This window comes from Prionailurus viverrinus, unplaced genomic scaffold, assembly GCF_022837055.1.
Source record: "Prionailurus viverrinus isolate Anna unplaced genomic scaffold, UM_Priviv_1.0 scaffold_50, whole genome shotgun sequence".
NCBI classification, from domain to species: Eukaryota; Metazoa; Chordata; class Mammalia; order Carnivora; family Felidae; genus Prionailurus; species Prionailurus viverrinus.
This window is the reverse complement of record NW_025927613.1, coordinates 2,944,283-2,962,408: the sequence shown is the minus strand read 5'-3', so window position 1 is coordinate 2,962,408 and position 18,126 is coordinate 2,944,283. Positions and strand designations below refer to the sequence as shown.

The 18,126-nt window shown below is 47.3% G+C and overlaps 5 non-coding genes and 1 pseudogene across 5 annotated transcripts; 2 read left to right on the top strand and 4 right to left on the bottom strand.

Annotated features, from left to right (window-relative positions):
* Positions 1-2,598: 2,598 nt before the first annotated feature.
* TRNAN-GUU (transfer RNA asparagine (anticodon GUU)) lies at positions 2,599-2,672 on the bottom strand. The gene has a single exon. It is a non-coding gene; the product is annotated as a tRNA-Asn (tRNA).
* Positions 2,673-8,191: 5,519 nt separating this feature from the next.
* TRNAH-GUG (transfer RNA histidin (anticodon GUG)) lies at positions 8,192-8,263 on the bottom strand. The gene has a single exon. It is a non-coding gene; the product is annotated as a tRNA-His (tRNA).
* A 703-nt stretch (positions 8,264-8,966) lies between these two features.
* Positions 8,967-9,040, top strand: TRNAN-GUU (transfer RNA asparagine (anticodon GUU)). The gene has a single exon. It is a non-coding gene; the product is annotated as a tRNA-Asn (tRNA).
* Positions 9,041-10,113: 1,073 nt separating this feature from the next.
* On the bottom strand, positions 10,114-11,562 carry LOC125159547 (MARCKS-related protein-like; annotated as a pseudogene).
* Positions 11,563-13,683: 2,121 nt separating this feature from the next.
* On the bottom strand, positions 13,684-13,756 carry TRNAV-CAC (transfer RNA valine (anticodon CAC)). Its single transcript has one exon. It is a non-coding gene; the product is annotated as a tRNA-Val (tRNA).
* Positions 13,757-15,947: 2,191 nt separating this feature from the next.
* On the top strand, positions 15,948-16,019 carry TRNAE-UUC (transfer RNA glutamic acid (anticodon UUC)). The gene has a single exon. It is a non-coding gene; the product is annotated as a tRNA-Glu (tRNA).
* Positions 16,020-18,126: the final 2,107 nt, after the last annotated feature.

Below are 18,126 nucleotides of genomic sequence, written 5' to 3'. Positions count from 1 at the left end.
TACCAGTGAGGAGACAGCTGGGCAGAGAGAGAAGTCAGGAATTCCATCTCCAGGACTCTGTGGATCATGAACTCAGTCCCTGATCAGTGAGCTCATGCTTGTGAAGAAACTATCTGAGGTCACGGGAAGAAACATATGAAAAGATTATGGAACAGGGCCTGGCATTCCCATAGGGCAGGAAAGAGTGCCTGTTCCCACTAGGTAGACTGGAACTATGCATAATTTGTTCTGCTTCAGTAGTAAGAAATAATCAGTCCTAGAATGAACACTGTTCCTGAACCACCTAAAAAATCCTAAAAGCAAGACCCAACAGGATCAGTTTATAAGTCACTTAACTATACCCCAGAATAACAATCAAGAATATGTATAAAATTACCAAAATAGCCAGTACCCAAGAAGCTAAACTTTGACAATGTCTGCGATCCAATCAAACAATGCCAGGCATGTAAAAACGTGACCCATAAAGAGAATAATCAGTCAATTGAAACTGAACCAGAATTTACACGATGTTAAAATGATCAGAGATGACTTTAGGACAGTTATTATCACTTATATATGTCCAAAGAGTTAAGTAGAAATGTGGAACATATACAAATGGCCAGAATGAAACCTTAGAGATAGAAACTAAATAAATCTACACCTGAAATAATAAATTCACCAAATGGAATTATTAGACTAGACACTGCAGAAAAAAAGATTAGGAACATAAAGATATGAACATTTGAAGATATGCAAAATGAAACTCAGAGTAAAAACAATTTTTTTAAATGAACATAGCATCAGTGAATAGTAGGGCAACTTTAAAAGTCCTAAAACATGAATAATGGGAGTTCCTGAAAAGATCCAGGGAGTCAAATGAACCCTGAGCACAAGAAACATGAAGAAAACCACATAAAACCATATTATAATTAAATTGCTCCAATCCACTGAAAAAGATTAAATCTCCAAAGCAGCCAGAGGAAAAAGACTTGGTCCATACAGAAACAAAAATAAAGGTCAGAGCTCTTATCAGAACCAGCGTGAGTGAGAATATAGAAAACATCTTTAAGGTTTATATTTTTGAGTCCGAGAACTAGTGGAGAGGGGCAGAGAGAGGGCGACACAGAATCCAAAGCAGGCTCCGGGCTCCGAGCTGTCAGCACAGAGCTCTTGGGGCTCAAATCCAAGAGCAGTGAGATCATAACCTGAGCCCAAGTCAGATGCTTAATGGACTGAGCCACCCAGGTGCCCCCAGAAAACATCTTTAAAGGACTAGGGTTTCCCCCTAATGGAATGTGGAATTCTATGCCTGCCCGCCATCAAGTTCTTTAAAAAATGAAGGTGAATAATGACATTTATAGACATAAAAATGCTAAAAGACTACATCACCAGGAGGACTCCTCCAGGAAGAAGGACATTGATACCACATGGAAATCCGGAGTACCGAAGGGATGAAGGACAACAGAAATTATATCTGTATGGGAAATTTTATAAGATTTGTTATTATTTAAATCTGTTTAAAAACATGACAGTTTAAGGGACCTCTGGGTGGCTCAGTCAGTTAAGGGCTTGACTTCAGCTCAGGACATGATCTCACTGCTTGTGAATTTGAGACCTGCCTCTGACAGCTCAGAGCCTGGTGTCTGCTTCAGATTCTTTGTCTCCCTCTCTCTCTGCCCCTCCCCTGCTCACACTCTCTTTCTCTCTCTCTCAAAAATAAACATTAAAAGAATTAAAAAAAAAAAAAACATGACAGTTTCGGCAAAAGTATAACAATGGATTGTGGATTTTTTTTTCAACGTTTATTTTTTTTTTTTTATTTTTGGGACAGAGAGAGACAGAGCATGAACGGGGGAGGGGCAGAGAGAGAGGGAGACACAGAATCGGAAACAGGCTCCAGGCTCTGAGCCATCAGCCCAGAGCCCGACGCGGGGCTCGAACTCCCGGACCGTGAGATCGTGACCTGGCTGAAGTCGGACGCCTAACCGACTGCGCCACCCAGGCGCCCCGGATTGTGGATTTTATAACATATGTAAAGTAAAAAGCATGGCAACAATAGCATAAAGGTGGGCAGGGGAGAAATGGGAAGAGGCATGGGATCAACTGGAGGGAGACTGGTAAGTTACACATGTATATGCTATGAAGCCCAAAGCAGTCGCCGAAATAACAAAAAAAGATTTATAACAAGACCACAAAGGAGAGAAAATGGAATCATGTAAAAACTGTGGTAGAGTAATTGCTTTTCCAGGACTCTATGGAAATAACTGTACAAGCGGTCAAAGATATGTCGACAGGAATGAAGACTACAGCATTATTTGTAATGTTAAAAATATAGAACCAAATTAATTTCAAAAGCACACAGAGTGTTAAACACTAGTACAAACGATAGAAGAAACTTCTATGGAAAGTGAGGCCGAGGACAGCTCTGCTTGTTCTTGCTTTTTCATACATATGCTTTAAATAGCTCTTCCCAGGATCTGGGATGACCTTTGCATAAAGGATCCAGAGGTGCACAGGACCCCGAAGTGCTCCAGAAGTAGAATGGTAATATAAGTGAGGTCTTCTCCTTCTTAAAGGGAAGGAGATCACAAGACCAAGGCTTTTCAAGCCCAAACATTACGTCCCTGGGTGGACTCGAACCACCAACCTTTCGGTTAACAGCCGAACGCGCTAACCGATTGCGCCACAGAGACCTGCTCAAGTCTGGCTTTTCATCCCAATAAAGAATGAGCATGCACTCTACTCCGGGAGAGCTACCCACCTCGGCAGGACCACTGTGCAGGTTCCAAAGCCTCGAAAACCCGGGAGGACGAGTCGACGGGGCTAGTTCCTCGCATTTGAAATCCTTGCCTTGGGCGATTCCGAAGGCAGAAGGGCAGCCAGCCGGACTGTTCGTTGCTGTGGCGGGAACCAGAAAATTAAAGGGAAGGTTATGGAGGGCGGGACCAGGAGGAGGTGGGAAGGAGATCAGGGGAAAACACGAAACGTGGAAAGAAGTATGGACGAGACGAAGAGACCTGCCCGGACGGGAGATGGGAAAATTGTTTTGTGGAACAGAATGGGGAGGGAGAAACGGAGAAGAGCGTGAAAGAGGACAGCACGAACATCTGTAGGTGTCCAAGAATAAAAGGGCAAAGGAAGTGTGAATATGTTTACGTAAGAACAAACCGTAGGTATCTGGCAGTGGCGGCCCGCAGGCCTGTGGTGCATGGTCACTGTGCAGTGGTTAGGGCGTTTGTGGCTGCAAGTTCAAACCCGGTAACGGCAGAGTAGTGTCTGACCCATCTTTTTGGGTTGCTCGTCATCCCAGCGCCAGAGTTAGCAGCAGTTGGAGCACACCATACTTGAGTGCAGAGTACACGGCTGACCCCACAGAGCCACGCGGCCACAAGAGGAGTAAATGCCACGGTGCACGAACTGGCAGGCCGCCAGCCAAAGCGAAACTTTGGGAGTTTCCTCGTCTCACTACCCAGCAGAAAACATCCCAAAGGTGAAATACCGCCTTCAGGGAGGCTTGCCTGTAGCCTCCACTAACGAAATAGTGCGGTCATAGCCTTTTTTTCTGGTAAAGATATTTCAAATATCTGTGTGTGTGTGGCGGAGGGGGTGGGGAAGGGCTACACTAAAGGAGAACGAGTTTTCGAGTTTAATAAAATGCCAACAAGCGGTCCTGGTCTACCTCAGCTTGTCTTCATCTGCCATTCATTACTAGTTTTTATGGGAACAGTAAATTACTGAACTATAGTTCACATAGAGTAAAAATCACAAATCTTTAGTGTACACTTTGTTGAATGTGGGCAAATGAAATCATCACCCAAATCAAGTTACAAAAAATTGCCATGATCCCAAAAGTGTACACTGATCCCCTTTCCAGGCAATTCAGACCCTATTTCACTTAGTTAATTATCACTTGGAGGTCTATTTCCTATAGGTTACAATTGCTTGTTCTTGAAATTCAAACAAATAAATGCGTATTTTTTTGCATTTGTCTTTTTTTCATGCAACATTATGTTCATTAAATATGTCCATACCGTTATGTACATCACTTCTTGATTTGGGTATTATTGGAGTAACTTTGGTGTTATTTAGTATTAATTAGTGCTATTGATGAATATTCTTAGTGTTTTGATGCATAGTCTGTGCTGGACTTTCTGTGTACTTGTACATTCATAGAAGTACTGCAGTTGCTGGGTCATGGAGTTTAACTTTATTAGAAATCACTGGGGCTCCTGGGCGGCTCAGTCAGTTAAGCCTCTGATTTTGGCTCAGGTCATGATCTCATGGTTTGCAAGTTCCAGCCTTAGGTCAGGCTCTGTGCTGAGAGAGCTCAGCCTGCCTCAGATTCTGTGTCTCTCTCTGCCCCTGCCCCACTCATACTCTGTATCTCTCTCTCTCTCTCCAAAATAAAAAAATTAAAAAAAAAAGAGATTGCCAATAGTCCTCTAGAATGATTTTGAACCAGCAACTACAGTTGCAATTGCTCTACATTCTTATCAGCATTTGGTGTATTAATTACTTTAAATACAGTCATGCTGGAGGGTGTAGAATGTTATATCTCCTTATATTTTAATTGTATTTCCCAAAGGAGTAAAAATATCTGGAATATTTCTGATAACTTTTGGTCATTAAGATATCTTACTTTCTGAGGAAAGACTATTCAAATATTTTACCTATTTTTATTTGGTTTAGTTTTTTACCACTGATTTATAAAAATAATTGAGACATTTTATTTATTTATTTATTTATTTATTTATTTATTTATTTATTTATTGGGACAGAAGGGGAGGGGCAGAAAGGGAAAGAATCCCAAGCAGGCTCTGAGCTGAGAGTCCTATGTGGGATTTGATCTCATGAAGCATGAGATCGCCACCCAAGCTGAAATCTAGAATTTGAAAGGCTTAACAGACTGAGCCACCCAGGCACCCCTGAGACATTTTAAAGTAATAATGTGACTAATATATTTTCTCGATTTGTGACTTGACTTTCATATGGTGATTTCTCATGAGTATAAGTGTTTAATTTGGGTGAAATTTTTTAGCTTTATTTTTTTGTTTATATTTATGCCTTTTTATGTTCTATAAGAAATCTTTGTACCAAATATTGTGAATATATTCTCCCAAATTCTCTATGAGCTCTAGAATTTTAGTCACAATTTAAAAATCTGTGATATGTTCTTCTCAAAATCAAAATAGTCTTAGGAGCTATCAATGACAAGGAATAGAAAATACTTCTAAAATGCTCTTAAGAGAATCTATTAGGGACTTGGGATGATGGTGTTAGCAATACTCCATGTTCACAGGAAGATTCAGAAATTATCCTTCAAACCTGTCAAGTGCTGAGTGAAAATGACTCTTTTGGAAATCTCTACAACACAGTTTGCCCCTGGTTGCAAGGGCTGTTTACTGGATCTAGTGAAAGTCTGCATAGATAACCTGCACAGGTATTTTCTGAATTACAGTCTTCCCAAGGCTATCTCCAGTGAGTGATTCTCCCATAATATTTGGCTTCCTTTAAATGGCATTCTATTCTATTTTTTTATTAAATAATTTTTTTTTTTTTTTTTTTGAGAGAGAGAGACAGGGTGCCAGCAGGGGAGAGGCAAAGAGAGTGGGAATTCCAAGCAGGTTCCAGGCTCTGAGCTGTCAGCGCAGAGCCCTACCCTGGGTTCGAACTCCGGAACTGTGAGATCATTACCTGAGCAGAAGTCAGACGCCCAACCGATTGAGCCACCCAAGCACCCTGATTTTATATTTTTTAGATGGCATTTAAAAAAGCCCTGAGAGCCTATCATGCGCGCGCACGCACGCACACACACACACTTACACTTGTCATATTTGAACACTTACCTCCTTCACACATTCCCCTTCCTCACTCCTCCTGGGCAGGGACCTGACCCACAATCTATCCAGCACCAATTCCAGAAGGTCCCGGGGTGGATCCAACATCCCCCAGGATTGACAACTCTACCAATTCCGTATCTCTCCTACTCCAGACCTTAACGACAAGCATTTGCAGCTACCGCACGCCCACGTCATAAGGTGCCTTTGCGCGCCAGGTTCACGGCTCTAAGCCCCAGGAGCCCAAGGCCTCTTTGATGCCGGTGTCTGTGCGGGAACACCGAGGCTGGGTGGGTCAGGCGCGATTCTCCCTCCTGGCGTCGCTTTCAGCCCTGCTTGGGAAATCGGGTCTGCACCTTCGTCTTCCTGGATCTCCTCTTTCGCGACGGAAGTGCATGCTTGTAACTGCTTCTTGCACCACACCCCCGGTCTGTCCAAAAGGTGCCAGAGCTACACCTGCTCTTTCCCTGCAGTCCGCCCTGTCTGCGGGAGCTCCGGCGCCAGGATCTGGCCCAGCGAGCTCAGCCCCAGGCTGGGAGCTCCTCGCAGGCCAGCAGGACAAAGGCCACACGGCTTCCGCTGGTGGGAAAGCACGCGGGGCGTCACCGGAGGGCCTCCGCTCCAGCGCCACATTCCCTTTGGAACCAAGTCGGAAGGAGGCACCCCTTCCAGGAGCAAGGAGGCCAGAAACCTGTCTTCGCACGGAGGCTCCCGGGGCCAGCGCGCCCTTTGTCTTCCTGCCCCAGCTGGCCACGGTTCCTCGTCTCTCACCCGGCTTCTCCTTCCCGCTGCTTCTCTCCCACTCCCGCTGTGTCCTTGGGGACAGGAAGCCGCCCTCTCCGTCCTCCCCGTCCTCTCCCCGCCCCCCCCCCATCCCCACCCCTACCCGCACTCCCCGCGGAAAGGACCTGTCGCCTCTCCCATGCTTGCGGAGCAACCTTTTGTAACAACGGGAGGAGAGAGGAACTGCGGTCGGAGGCAACCGGTTCCCGCGCTGGTTCTCACGGCCCAGCCCGTCGAGGGGCCCGGCTCGAGCCCGGAATCCTTGCTTCTCCTTGAGCTGCCAGAGCCTGCGGCGCCCGGAGCTGGCCAAGTCAGCGTCTCTCCCACCGCACCCCAGGGAAGAGCTGGAATATCCTGTGGGGGTCGCACTTACCCAGAAGAGACACCTGGCAAGCGGTCCAACCGAAGCCCGGACTCTGCGCCCCGGGCCACTTCTCGGCGTCGCTTCCGTCGGCGCGTGCAGCCCTCGCGGGGCCTTGGAGAGCGGAGGAATGATGGAGAAGGACGCACTCTCCAGTGGCAATAAAAAATCCCACTTTCTCCCAACTTGCCTCACCGTCTTCCCCACTCCTCCATTCTAACACCTCCAGGAAAGAAGAATGGTGGTCTTGCTTTTCTTGCAGATTTGTTTTTGTCCATGACTCCCTTTCCTTTAACGGACATGTATTCACATATCCACAAATTACTAGTAGAATGACATTTTTACCAGACTTTCCCCAAGTACGGTATATTGAAATTACTTAAGTATCTGTCATTGGTCTTTAGTTTTACGGTGGTATACTTATCATTACACCATTATCATTAACACCAGAATGAAAGTGTGACAAATGCAATAACACATATAAAAAACATGATGTTGCTTGATAATGGTTAGAAAAAGTGTATATTCATTCATGTGAATTTGAAGAAAGGACAAGCCTAATCTGTGGGGGTAGACATCCCTAAAACAGCAAGGATGGATAGGCATTACCTGGAAAGTGTATCAAAGGGCCATGCTTGGATGAGAGAAAATTTGTCTCGATCCTGGTGTGATTAAACATTTCAATATTTAAATAGCTGTCCATTAATGATTTGGGCATTTTGTTCCATGAATACACATTACTAATTTCCTTTTTAGGATAAAATTGACTATCCAACGTTAGAGACTACAACGTAGACCACGACCAGTTTGGAGTGTATTGCAAACTCTTTAAAATCTGTTCTTTTTGTGTACAGCAGTCTCACTAATGTTTGAAATAGTTCCACCAAAAACAAAACAAACCAAAAAAAAAAAAAAAAAAAAAAGAAAAAGAAAAGAAAAGAAAAAACAACTCTCCATAAGACTAGACCATTTCCTTAGTGGAAGCTACATACAGGGATCATTGAGAGCTTCCACTTCATCTTTAGATATTTTCTGTTAAATTGGGAGATGTGGAGCGCGTCCAGGGTTTCTCTGGGACAGCGCTGCATAAAGCTTAGTGCACTATTGTTTGTTTTTTCCTTCCTCCTGACCGTATCGCACTTGGTGGTGGCCTGCGAAAAGTGTGGCTCTTTGCGTGCAGGTAAGGAGAGCGGCCCGTGTGGTTTCAAACACAAAGTAAAATGGAAAGCCTTGCCGTGACTCGGATTCGAACCGAGGTTGCTGCGGCCACAACGCAGAGTACTAACCACTATACGATCACGGCGCGCCACTCTACCGGCGGTGAACTCAGTTCTTGCTCTGACAAATGGGATGAAATTCATTCCAGTTACTGTGCTGCTTTGTTGTTGGATAACTGCAGGTACTCGTGCTGTTCCCTCGTGTCTTGCCTTCGTTTTCCCCCTCCCCATTCGAATTCATTTATCATCTCCCCTGCATCCAGCCCAGCCTGTGCGTCTGCACAGGCCTCTGCGGGGTATCTTTGCGGTGTCCATGCCTCCCCCGTTTCTTTCCCTCCTCCATACGTTTCTCCTTTTGATGCCCCCACCTCTCACTCCGGCTCCCACCCCACCGACCGCGGCTGAGCCGAGCATCATCAGCACAGATGGGCGGGTGAAGACGGCACAACCCGAGGAGCCATCACGAGAACCCACCAGGCGTTCAGCTTCTCTTGGGCACCTCTTGCATCAGGCTCGGGGAGTCGCAGCCCTGGGCGTCTCTGGGGGGCTCTGGTATCTGACGCGAGCGTGGAACAAGGTATGGGGGAGGCTGTTCAGCTGGCTGCCTTCTACCGTTGGAATCGCCCAACGCACGGGTTTCAAACGGGACGAACACTGCATCGCATCGCAACTCTTCTCCGATTTTCCGAGGCTTTGGAGCCTGCAGTGCTGTCCGGAAAAGGCGGTTGGCTCCCCCTAGCGTTGCGTGAGTGCTTGCTCTCTGTTCTATGAAAACGTGTGCTTCCACGGGTCTCTGTGGCGCAATCGGTTAGCGCGTTCGGCTGTTAACCGAAAGGTTGGTGGTTCGAGCCCACCCAGGGACGCACCCGTCGTTTTTTGTTTGTTTTTTTTTTTAGATCGTGAAAGTCGTTTCTTTCTATCTTGTCCATCCCCTCCCCTAAAGGCAGAGAAACTCCTCTGCAGAGAAACTCCTCTATTATCCTCCTGTCCATACTGGTCTTGTGCACAACAGAAGGACCTAAGTCAAGATCATCACGGATCCTCAAAGACCTCGGGAGGAAAAGAGGTCACCAGGAATCCTCAAGAGTAAACATCGTTACCCTGAGTTCGTTTCAACAACGAGGCTTCTTTGCTTGTACTAATATTTATTTAAGCCTTTCCATATAGTTACCAAATTTTAATTTCCATATAGTTACCAAAATTAATTTGGTTTTATGCTTTTACTATTATAAATAATACTGCTGTCATATCCAGTCAATACTTGTATACACATCTACATGGTAGAATGCAATTGTTCTATCATAGTCTTTAGTCTTTACATGGTTTCTATAGGATTCCACTTTTTCTCCTTTGATGGTTTATTAGCTATAACTCTCTTGTTATTTCAGCTACTGCTTTGGGCTTCATAGCATATACATCTGTAACTTACCACAGTTGCCTTTAAGTGATCTCATATCTCTTCACATTTCTCCTCTACCAGCCTTTATGCTAGTTTTGTCATGCATTTTACTTTGTGTATGTTATAAACCTCACAATCCATTGTCATTACCTTTGTTTAATCTGTCTCTTGGTATTAGGGATTTAAGTAATAAAAAAAAATCCTATATTTTCCCATGGAAATATCCTTTCTGTTGTTCTTTATCTCCTTGGGTACATACAGATTCCCATCTAGTATCAGTGTCCTTCCCAGAGGACTTTTTAAACATTTCTTGCAATGTGAATCTGTTGGTGATGAAGTCTTTCAGCATTTGTATGTCTGTAAATGTCATTAGTCACTTTCATTTTTGAAAGACTTTGGGGGGGGGGGAGGCAAAGAATTCCACCGTTGAATTCCTCCCCCATCCTTTAAAGATGTTGCTCAACTGTCTTTTTTTTTTCTTTCTAAAGGGACATTTATTTCTTTTCCAAATGTTACAGTAAAACCAGGTGGAAGAGAATGTTTTTAACAGTTAGAAAAAAAAAAAAAGTACAAATCTAGGGTTTGGCCATTAAAAGTTATTTACAACAATGGGAGGGGGAAAAAAGACAACAAGAAGTTGTTTTACATTATAGACCTCCCCCTCCCCCCAAAGCCTAATACTTGCTTACCAAGTCAAAAAAGAGACACAGTCGATTCACAAGCTGGAGGTTTGAATTTGAGTAAGACATTTATAAAAACCTAGACAGAGGCAGTGTCCTCCCCAGCCCAGGTGCCACTAGGCACAGAACAAGAGACTAAAAACTCAACAGGGGTGGGGTGGGGGGGGAGGGGGAGGCTGGACACTCAGGGTTTGAGGGTGTAGGCACCCCACATCTGGCTCAGGGATTTGGGAAATAGGGAAAATGTCTTTTCTACTTGGAAAAGAATTGGGGAAGAAAACCAGCAATTGCCTTCTGCAGGGGTGGGGACAGGACAGGTAAGGCCAGGAGCAGGAGCATTTCACATCACTAACCTAACTTGGGAAACTGCAAGGGACCACCTTCAACTGGCCTTAAGAGGAAGGCCAAATGGATGATGGGAGAATCCACAGGAGGGAAAAGGAGAGGGAATGTGGCTGGGAGGGAGCAACAGCCCCTTCCTTTCTGGGCACAGGAAGGCAGTCAGGGGACCTGGTCCAGGCAGTGACCTTACAAGGACAGCACAGTTTTTGCAGCTTAGAGATCACCCACCTGCCCCCACCCAGCTACTCATTCTGCTCGCTGGAGTGTGTAGGGCCACTCTCCCGCCCAGAGGGAGTGGATGGTCCTGCAGCCTGGGCCCCTGCCTCTTCTTTGGTGTCTCCTCTCTTGGAGGCAGCACTAGCCTCTGCCCCCTTGGCCTGGGGCTCCTGACCCTCCGGGGCAGCAACAGCCTTCCCTTCCTGGGCTGTGCCTTCCTCGCCGCAGGCACCGATCTCCCCCTGCTCCTGATCTTCCTCTGTGGGTGAGGAGGCAGAAGAATCACCCTTACCCTCCTTCCGATTTCTCTTGAAGGACAGACCACTCAATTTGAAAGCCTTCTTGAAAGAAAATTTCTTCTTCTTCTCGGGGGTCTCCTTGGCGGGGACATCCGCCTTGACCTCACCGCCCTGGCTAGGGGATGCTGGCTCGATGGCATCGCCAGTGGCCCCGGCTGCTTCCTCTGTTCCGTTCATGGGGGGCGATTCCCCTTCACCCTTGGGGAGAAGTCTCCATTGCTTTTCACGTGGTCATTCTCCATCTGTTGGCCTTAGCAGGGGAAGCGCCTGCTGCCTCCTAGGTGGTCACGTCGCCCCGGGGAGCCTTGGAGCTCTGGCTGCCCATGATGGGGGGAGGTCTGCTGGGGGGCGCCCGGAGCCGCCCCGGGCTCGCGCTGCAGAGGATAGTTCAGCCAGGTCCGCCTGGCCGGCGGAGGGGTGGGGCTCGCGCCTGAGGGGGAGGGGGAGGGGTGGGGGTGGGGAACCGAGCTGCACCCCCTCTCCGCGCCCGACCCGCTAGCTGTGCCCAACGCCGCCCAACTCCGCGCCAGAATGCCCTCAACTGTCTTATCATTTGTGCTGGTTCTGATGAGAAGTCTGACATCATCTTTATTTTTTTCTGTATGTACCTTAACCTTAAAACAAAATTGCCAGTTGTTTTACCAGCAAAAGATCAGTTTGTTCAGGAATAGCAGAGAATTACAATCCCAGACAAGCAAGCTAAAGCAAACCCATAGACAAGTGCACAGAACAAAAGAGAGGTATGCTCTTTTATACAGGAAAGCGGGAAGTTGGGAAGACTATTATTATAAATAACTACTTTGGCTCAAACTAGGAGTTTTAAGTATAGGGGCTTCCCATTGGCTGAGTTGTGACTGTTTCATTGGCTGGGCTGTTGCCAATGAATGAGAAAATGAGAAAAGATGAGAAAAGCCTCTCATCTTTCTGCAGGGTAGCAAAAGTAGTGTCTTCCTACAAGGTCCACCTTTTACAGTTGGATTTGGAACTGAGAGCAAATGGTAAGGCATGAGAGCCCCCCCCCCCTCGCCCCGTTGAACCTCCCCACTACATTTCAGTAAGGTTTCCCTTAACGAATTTTCATAGTACCATGTCTTTTTTCCTCTGGCTGCTTTAAAGGTACCCCCCCCCACCCCCCCATGGATTTGAGCAATTTAGTTTTGATGTAACTTGGTGTGAGTTTTTAAATAGTCCTTGTGTTCTTTCATTGTATCCATTTGGCTTCTTGGGTGGGTGAGCTTATAATTTTCATTATGACTGAGGGGCGCCTACATGGCTCAGTTAAGCCTCTGACTTGGGCTCCGGTCATAATCTCGCCCTCCCTGGGTTCCAGCCCCGCATCAGGCTCTGTGCTGACAGCTCAGAGCCTGGAGCCTGCTTCGGATTCTGTGTCTCCCTCTCTCTCTGCCGCTCCCCCACTCACACTCTTTCTCTCTCTCTCTCAAAAAGAAAACATAAAGAATATTAAATAAAAAATTTTTTCATTATGATTGGAAATTTTTCTCATTGCTTCTTCAAACATTTTTACTTCAAAGAATTTTCTCCTGCAGTCTTTTCAGGGATTCCAATCACTCATATATTAGGCCTTTTAAAGTTGCCCTACTATTCACTGATGCTATGTTAAGTTAAAAGCTTTCTGGGAGCGCCTGGGTGGCTCAGTCGGTTGAGCGTCCGACTTGGGCTCTAAGTCATGATCTCGCGGTTTGTGAGGTCCAGCCCCGCGTCTGGCTCTGTGCTGACAGCTGAGCCTGGAGCCTGCTTCGGATCCTGTGTCTCCTCCTCTCTCTGCCCCTCCCATGCTCATGCTCTGTCTCTGTCTCTCAATAATAAACAAACGTTAAGGAAAAAAAAAAAAACTTTAAAAAAAAAGGTTTTTTTTTCTTTGCGTTTCACTTTGGATATTTCCATTGTTCATGGCTTTATGTTCCCTAATATTTTTTTACACAATGTCTAATCTGCTCTTAATTCCATCTGGTGAATTTATTAACTCAGGTGTTATAGTTTCCTCCTTTAACTTTGATCCTGGTCATTTGTGTATGTTCCACATTTCCAACTTAACTCTTTGGGCATATGTAACACATAGTATCTATTTTAAAGTCTTCTGTGCTAGTTTTAACATCTTGTCAGTTCTCGTTCAGTTTCAATTGCTTATTCTCCTCCTTTGGGTTTTGTTTTTCTGCCTCTTGCATGCCTGGCAGACATTGTCACAGTGTACCTTCTTGGATACTGGCTACTTTGGTATTCCTATAAATTTTTTTTTGAGTTTTGTCCTGGGGCACAGTCAAGGGTGTGGCCTGCTCTCCAAGGTGACTGGGAGCAGACACAGAGCGACCAGGCCTGGTAGTCGAGTGCTGAGAAGGCTTTCAGGTGGCGGTGGGACTCCGGCCTTGCTTGTGTTGTTTTTTTGTGTGTTAGTTTTCTAAATGGAAACGCAACAGCGCGCCCGCCGAGGCCGCCTTGGCTCAAGCCATTGTTCTTTCTGCCTTTTAAAGGTCAATAGATATATGTGTGGGGGGCGGGGCGGGGCGGGGCGGGGGGGGGGGAGTGTGGAGGAGGGACTCGTAAAAGGAAGCTGTTTCCGCCCGGTTTCGAACCGGGGACCTTTCGCGTGTGAGGCGAACGTGATAACCACTACACTACGGAAACGAGCCAGGCGGCTGGGTCTTCGGCTCTAACCCCCAAAATCAGCATTTCGGCCACACCCGTTGGGCCCGCCGACTTCGCTTGAACTGCCCAAGGCCCTGAAAGCAGCCGCGCCCCTGCGGGCGAGGAGCCTGCGGGCGAGGAGCCCGCGCCCCCGGAGCGGTCCCGGCAAAGGACCCCGCGCCTCCCCTGACGACGGGACCCTGGCGCCCTCAGCAGCCTGGCCTCGGGAACCGCACCGAACGCAGGGTGTCCGCCTCCAGGACGAGGGGCCCCAGGGCAGACGTCGGGTGCACGCTCTTCCTCCGCCAGCCCTTTGGCTCTGCGCCGCCCCGCGGCCCTCCTGGCAGAGGGGTCCTTCCGATTCCTGCCGCCATCGCTTATTCTACTCGGCTCCTTTAGTTCAATATTTTAATCATGCCTGTGTGTTTTAGTCAGTACCGTAGCAAAGGCCACATCTTAGGACATCTGGCTGTTTTAAAATATCGAACACGAATACAGGCCAATCCACGATTCCCGGCCTGGAATGAATTCGTTCGAAGACCACATAGAGTAAGTATAAATCTATTCAGGAGCCAGGGACAGTGCACGCAGATTTCATGATTATTCGATTTCCTCCTCATCCCTCTTGAGATTCGTTTTGAAGAACAGTTTTGTTTTACCTTTCACAATACCTGACACTTCTTTTATTTGCCTTTTATAATTTTCCCGTTCAACAGGTCAAGGAATGCGATTTTTAACCTAGGACAGGTCAAGAGGTAAAGGCGGTTTTCACAGAAAGCATGTGCCTGGAGGGGTTTTCAAGCTCACCTCACAGCAAAATGCTAGCCGACCAATGCTGGGAAAGACTAATGTTCTTTCTTTCTTTGCTTTTCTTTCTTGTCCCTCTCCCCTTTTCTCTTTTTCCTTTAGAAGTACAGCTTAAGAAGTTTGGCGAAGAATATGCCATTTTCTCCAGCGGTTGATCTTAGTGCAATGGTTACTGCGTGGCCTTCTCGCTCAAAGTTCAAGTGCTCCAACCCGAAGGAAGTGCGGGCAGCATACTCACTGGACACCAGCCCACAGTGCTCTGCTTTGTTCTGCTTTGGCTCAAAATGCAGTTAGGGATGCACCATCGTCACCAGCAACCGGAGGACCTGCTTCCAAAAGATGTGGCCTTCAAAGTAGCTTTCCATCATTGAATTTCTTTAGGTCACCCTCCCCCCTTTCCTTCCCTCCAAATTCTATTTTTCTCCTACCACCCCCAGCCAGGGGAGAGGATTCACTGTCTTTCTGTCGTGTCCGGACCCTCTGTGGTTGTACGTGGACAGGAGGAAGGAGTATTTGAACCTTCCCTCCCAGGAGCAAGACGTGCAGTCGGGGCTGGAGAACCACAAACGAATACACTTGGATCAGCTGGGTTTCCGCAAACCCAGTCGAGCGGTCCTTGGAGCCTCTCTGTTGGCTGAAACGGAAGGCACGTGGGATTCCACACCCCTCAAGAGGAGCTACGCTGAGGGGCCCCGGCCCTAACCCCTTGCCCTCGAGGACAGGCCTGGAAGAGGGACAGAGCCGCCCCCTCACTCCCCCCCCCGCAACACCACTCCCCCCGGAAAAGAACAACGGCGGCTCAAACCCAGGATCCCTAGACTTAGGGATGAGGGAGCCAAGGTGCCAGCGTTAAACTGATCTCCCGCCTGTGTCGGGAGAGTCGTTTGCCCGAATCAGCAAGCCGGTTGTGTGGCTCCGAGACGGCAATTAACAAAAGCAGCAGCAGGATTTTCGGACAAAGCAGGCGTGCGGCGTGTGGCTGGGGGGCCGGGGGCGGGGGGAGGGGCGGGACCCGAGTCCAGTCCAGGGCTGCAGAGCCTGCCTCGAAAGCCGTCTCGGTCCGCGCCGCCTCTGTCGCTGCGTCCCAAACTTTGGGGGGATGTTGGGGACTGCGGGGTCTCACTCCGGGCGCTTCCCCTCCCCGCCTCTTCGCGGCGACCTTGTGTCCACACGCAGCCACCGGTGCGGCCTGGACGGGGCCCCGGGGCGCAACCGCTGTCCCGCACAGTGTAAGGTCTTTGTTGTGGGGCATTTTTTATAGAGGGAACGGCCTTAGGGGACAGTTACTGAGAGGGGTGCGCGTCACCCAGAGCAAACAGACGGGAAATAGCCACCGCTTAACGCGGAGAGTACTCCTGCTTCTTAAAAAGAAGCGGCTGGCAGCTCCCTGGTGGTCTAGTGGCTAGGATTCGGCGCTTTCACCGCCGCGGCCCGGGTTCGATTCCCGGTCAGGGAAGGCGTTTTTTTAATGGTTCTACATGCACGAATCTGGATCTTCATCCCCACGTGGGGGGCGGGCAGGGGCAGGTCTCCGGGTCCAGGCTGTCTCCAGGCTCTGCTGCTGGCAGTTCAGAGCCTGGAGCCTGCTTCGGATTCTGTGTTACCCTCTCTCTGCTCCTCCCCCGCTTGCACGCTGCCTCGCTCTCTCCATCTCTTCTCAAAAATAAACATTGAAAGATTTGGTCAAATAGAATTTTAAAAAATGACAGAAAGCAAAGGGCCCTCTATTTCTGAAAGAAAGGCAAGAGAGGAGCCTTGCAGCTTGAGAGGAATGAAAGGGAAAGACAAGGGGGAGGTGGGGAGTCCCACTGCTCTTGGCTTGCAAGGAGCTCTCTCATGCCTCACAGCTGTGCAAGTCCCCCAGTTTCTGCAGCTTCCAGAAGCTCCAAGGTCCAAGGGATAAAAACTTTCAATTTGTACTTTGGTCAAAATCAGGAGTCCCGCCTGAGATGTGGGATTCTGAATCCAGGATGTGAAAATCCTGGGCCCTTACTTCCAGGGGAGAGGCAATAAAGCCCCAAAGCAGGGGCCTCTGGAGAGCTGAGCTCTCATTTGTCTGAAGCTGTCTCAGTTCTTTCTGAAGACTTTGCTCCTGGTATATTATGCATATGAATTTTGCGTATCACATGCCCTAAATTTGACACAGCAGAAAGCTCTGTATTCAGGAAGGGGTGAGGAGCCACTACAGTGAAGTTGCCTTACATGTGAAAAATGAAACTAATAATAACACTGTTAGTTATATTTGAATGGGAAAAAAAATATCCTTTCAGAAACTGAGTAAAAACTATTTTCTTTGAAAAACTTTATTCTTTTCTGAAGGACCTTGCTTGAAAATGCAAGAAATATAAGAGACCTCATTTGCATCCTTGGACTCCAAAGAACCCTGGAAATAGATTCAAGCTGGCTGAAGGGGGCAAGAAGAGTTGAAAACAGGGTTTGAGCATACCAAGCCTGCCTTCTAAGAAAGCATACACAGTTAAAAAGAGCCAAATTCTGGCAATCCAAGAAAACAACTTTGCAGACAAATTCTATCTTTATTGCTAGAGCTCCACATGAAAATATTTCAGTTAAGTCCACCAATACTCCACTCATTAGAGCTTTTTATCTGATTTAAATGATAAAAGCAACGAGAATGAGATCACTGATCAAATGATAGCAAAACCCAACAGTGTAAGGAATCTACCTGAAAAAACTCAAAAGGAAGCCTTTGATTCTAAGTGGGTTTATGCCACCAAGTACTGAGTTTATAGTCCAAGGGACAGGTGACCCTGAAGTCTTTGTGCCATACTCTGGAACATAGAACTAGCTATTGTTGGTGTTTTTTACTACAACTAGCTGTTGGTGTTTCATCCTATGCCCGTCCAGGGTCCTCTAACTCTGTAAGTCTGGGGAGGCTTTGGACCTTGGAGACGTGACTAGGGAAGTCATATCATGGAACACATTTGGGGGCCTGTGAGAATCCCTGTTAAGTGATTTCAGGGCTAGCCTGGCAGGCCAACTGTCCTCCCCTAACTTGTTCCTTACCTCCCTCAGAAGGAAAGATTCTGCAAATCCCATCTGCAAACTGAGAAGACACCAGAACCCAGTTAAATTTTACTTCCCCCTTGCTTGAAGTGAGGTGTCTTGTGGACGCAGAAGCTTCCTTCCAACAATTTTTACTGCTGTTTCTCCTTAGCCCCATGGTGAATGCAAGAGCTTCAGTTTTTAGCATACTTCCCACAGCTAACTTCACAGCTAACTTCACAGACATCAGCAGTGTCACTTAAGGTTTTTTCTTTGGAGGAAAAGCAAATATTCAAGCATTACTTTTCTAAGCATTTTTTTTTTTTTTCTACAAAAAAGCCCTGGGATTGACAATGAATGCTATCCTTTGAGTTGATTTCTAGCCAGGGAATACATGTAAACAATATCCCACAAGCTTAGGGGCCACAAGCTTGAAGGACATACTCCAGGGGCAGGAATAACCGAGAATCTGATGAGAGGAAAGTAGAAGGATGGTGAAGCAAGTAAGACAGGACACTGAGGCCTACCAGGTGGTTCAAATCTTGTCTTATTTTGTTGAA